Source organism: Hipposideros armiger, unplaced genomic scaffold, assembly GCF_001890085.2.
Source record: "Hipposideros armiger isolate ML-2016 unplaced genomic scaffold, ASM189008v1 scaffold_102, whole genome shotgun sequence".
In the NCBI taxonomy this organism is placed as follows: Eukaryota; Metazoa; Chordata; class Mammalia; order Chiroptera; family Hipposideridae; genus Hipposideros; species Hipposideros armiger.
In genome coordinates this window covers 1,326,759-1,331,244 of record NW_017731452.1, presented here as the reverse complement: position 1 = coordinate 1,331,244, position 4,486 = coordinate 1,326,759, and positions in this window count along the sequence as shown.

The window sequence follows — 4,486 nt, the reverse complement described above, 5'->3', positions numbered from 1 at the left end:
AGAAAGAGGAGAGCTGAGTGGCGTGGGGCAGCTTCATCGCTTTAACACAGAATAGGAATAGGTAGTGCTGTTGGGAGCCGGTTTTCTAAGCGTCCTGTCACACACGTTCCTGCTTATCTTGTGAGCAGAGGCACTGACTGCCTTTGTTATGCACCATCTTTTTAAGGCTATAGAGCAAACAGGCTTGGAAGCTACAGCATCTCGCTCTAGAGCAATGGGCGGCATATGCTTACTGTCCGGCCTAAGAGATTCAGCTTCCCTAAGCTGATGGTTCCTCTTCTGTGACCCACTCTCCAACTTGTGCATATGTCGCCTGGCCCTCTTTGCATTGACCCGTGGGAACCTGGGCCAGGGCAGCTGACACAAACGTGAAGCTCATGCTGGGTGCTGTGCCAGGGGTACTACGGTCCTTTGTCGCTGACCCAGGAATGTCATGTCTTCTGCCAACATGCATGAAACCTCGGCTGATTAACTTGTCGGATGGTGAGTAGGGTAACATCTCAGACCTCACTGCATGGGCAGCTTCCTGGGAAGCAGGGAATCGCCAGAGAAATCCAGGTGAATATCCTTCTACTTGTCTTCTGCCACCAGAACCTTCCTATGGTGCTCCAGAAAGCATTCAGGTACCTGGCACCTCCTCAGACAATGTACCCTAGGAGACATCTGGGATGCTAACAAGCCATTCTCACCAGGTCCCAGTTCCTGAGTGAACATCCTGGCTCCCATGTATCTATAATACAACAAAGGTATTTGACTAAGTGCTTAAGAATGGCAGACGCTTCTGAGAGCCGAATCTACATTATTTTATTGACTCTGGATAATAACTCTATGAATTAGGAATGATTGCTCTCAGAAAGGGAGCTCACCCTTGCAGGTCACACAGTCCATCTGAGCCCATGACTGCCATCAGCAGCAGCCTGGAAGGCTTGTGCCAACAGTGAATTCATCGCTATTCTCCAAACACACTCCTTTTCAATTCTCTAAAAACAATTCCTTAGACAAAGAACTTTGTGCTAGTAAGAAGAGGCAAACGCTACTCAGGGTGGAAAAAGCTTATTTAGTTAATGAGGAACACTTGTTCAAGCAAAGCAGCACTGTGGGGCAAATGAAACTTTATTTTTTCCTTAATTATCTGAAGTCCATGTTAGGGTAATCCAAACCTCCCCACCGAGAGGATGCTGCCTGCAGAACCCTGTTCTTTCTCCCTTTCCCAATCGCAGGATATATGAGGACCTGGGAGTGACCGTTTTGGAGTGAAAGAAGCCATGACTCCAATAAGCTTAGGCGTTCAGAATGCCATTTGCTGGGCCAAGATACATAACCAACTCCTTACTGAGTTCACGCTACAGTCAGGACCGAGGCCAGGCTGCAAATACGGGCCTGCCCACTGCTTATGGTCAGCGTGACTGCCACTCTTCAAGGCGGCGTGCCTTCTGACAAAGTCCACTTTGGAGAAGCAGTGTGGGGCCCCTCAGGAAGAGTGGAAAGTGTACAGGCGCGATGGTCAAACAGGTGGGACCCCTCTGTCACCAGCTGAGGGATCCCGGAGAGGCCTGCTAACATCTCAGACATGGTTGATTCATGAGCAGGGGTTCTCAGTTCAATAGATTGTGATCAATTGTAAGAATCATTGCAAGTAATGAGTTTGTATATGCATTTCCTAGGGCTGCCCTGATGTGCTACCACACTCTGAGTGGCTCAAAACAACAGAACTTTATTCTTTCACAGTTCTGGAGGCTAGATGTCCCAAAATGAAGGCATGGGCAGGACCACGCTCTCTTAGCTTCAAGTGATGGCTGGTAATCATTGGCATTCCTCGGTCGGAAGCTGTGTAACTCCAATCTCTGCCTCCATCATCACAGGGTTGTCTGCCCTCTGAGTGTCTGTGTCTTTACATGGCCTTCTTTTCTCTGTGTGTGTCTATCCCTGCGTCTCTTCCTCTTCTTAAAAGGGCATCAGTCATATTGAATCAGGGCCCGCCCTACTCCAGTATGACCTCATCGGAATTTACATCTTAATTATACCTGCAAAGACCAATGTCCAAATAGGCTACATTTACAAGTACAGGGGTTAGGGCTAGAGTGTATGTATTTGGGGGACACAATTCAATTCACAACATTTATTAATGATAAAGTGCCCAAGTCTGTGAGCCATGCAGCTATCCCGCATCTATTATAGCAGGAAAAAGTCAGAATAAGTCAGGCATTTGTACTCTTCCTTTGTTGACTACACCCAAGGCATTCTAGCCTCCTTTTGGGTCCTTAAACATGCCAGGTCTTCCTTGCCTTTGGGCCTTAGCTCCTTCAGCCTGGACATACTTCCCAGAACCTTTGCATGTCTGAGTCCCTGTTCTTCAGTCTGCTTACATGCCGCCTGCTCTGTGAGGCTGTCCCCTATACCTCCTTCATTCTCTACTGGAGTAGCCCATTGCTCAGCTCGGTCCCACTCAGGATTTGTATATTGTAATTTGTTTCCTTGTTCAAGGATCATCACCTCCCACCTATGTGGGCAGTAGTTTTAGTCTGTGTTTCTTACTCTTCTAAAGATCAGCATGATTCCAATATCTGGAATTAGGTTGACATTCAGTAAGTACCAGTTGAAGAAGTGCATGTATGAAGCAGATGTTTTCATGAGTCAGAGAGAGTGGACGTACTTACTGCCAGCCCTGGAAAGGACTCTGCTGTCATAGGCCCTGGTTCGTGTGTGCTGTCGCCTGCACATCACACAGCAGTATTGTGTCCCGGTTAAGAATGTGGGCATTGGACTCACACAACTGGGGGCCTGGTGCTGGTCCTTCCCCAGAGGTCTTGTGTGCCCCTCAGCATGTTACTTAGCCTCTCTGAGCCTCTGGGTGTGTGGTTCTGACTTTACCAGATTATTGTATGACATTCACATAACAAACATTCATCAGATATCTTGTTGGGTCCCGCGATAAAATAGGATGAGGCATATAAAGTGCTGAGCAAATTTTGTGGCATGTTGGAGGTGCCAGGTAAGTGGCATTTTTGCTCAGCTGAGTACCTACTAAGTGAAGACAGAGCATGTGAGGAGATATACCAGGTGTAGTATGAAGATGACCAGAGAGACCAAATGTCCTCAGCACCCTTTCTCACTGTAGGTGCCACACTCTGCCCACCCACTGTGATGAGAGAAGTCTCCACTCCGCAGCCGGAGAAGAGAAGGGGAGAGGGGAGAGTGGGAAAAAGAATGTAAGGGAATTCTTACCCAAGTAAAGCGCTAATTTGTCACCATTCAGTTAAGGGATTGTGGGGGTTGGAAGGTTGGCTTTGTCAACTCCAGAGATGCCAGTCCTGTCAGGCAAAGGTGAGTGCTGGAAAGGTGTCAAGGAGAGGTGGAAAAGCACATGCTTTAGAGTCAACATTGGGTACCCCAATTCACTTACATGTGGCAGAGGAAGAGGCAAAGAATCATATCAAAGTGGATTCATTTGGGGGGTATCATGGAACACCCCCTAATGTGCCATACCCTTCGCTACACACTCAACTACATTATTTCACACAATCATCACATCGACTCTTCCAGTCAGGCATCAATGATCCCCATTTTGCAGATGTAGAAAATAAACCCTAAGGGATCTGTTAAATTTCCCAAGGACATTTAGTAGACTCCTAAGTAGAGCAGGGGGTGGAGCTAACCTCCGTCTGCATTCCTTTTGTTTCCAACACTCCATATCCCTCCCATAGCCAAGATTCCTGGGTGTGGGGTTTTGAACCACAAACAGGCCAGGGTTATAATTGGGTTATTCAATGTGTAAATGTCTACATGGCCATTTTTATTCCATCACTTTTTATAGGGCAAAGAGCTATTTGAGTTTATTGGCACAGAAGGCGTTCTGCAGTGGCATGGCCTCTTTTAGGATTTCGTACCATCCAAACCATATTAATGAAATATCATGTTATCTTTGGGATGACAGAAGGGAAACCTTGATGCAGAGAAGCTAGATCAGGCTTTCTCACCCTCAGCACTGCTGACATTTGGGGCTGGGTAATTCTCTGACCTACGCATTGCAGGATGTCTCGTGCTATACTGGGCCTCTACCCACAGACTAGCAGCACCTCCTTCCCCAGTTTGTGACAATAAAGAATGTCTGCAGATATTGCCACAGGTCCCTTGGGAGGGGGCTGCTAAAAATCACCCGATTGTGAAACAGTAAACTAGACAAATATGGGTTCAAATTCTTAGCCTACAACTTTTGTGGCTTTGGGAAAGTTACACGCCCTCTGTGAGACTCTGCTTTCTCATGCATAGGATGGTGATATTAATACCTATCTTGTAAGGTAATTGTGAGGCTTGAAGAGATAATGCGTGTAAGCACATTGTATGTGGGCCTTTACTCCATGCTCAATAAGTATGTGCTTATTTTTATTAGACTTGATTAGCTTCCATTATGCCCACATGATGGAAGCTCTTTTTTTCTTCATCCCTGTGGAAGGCCAAGTACGCTTTTTAAAATTGGTGCTGCCGG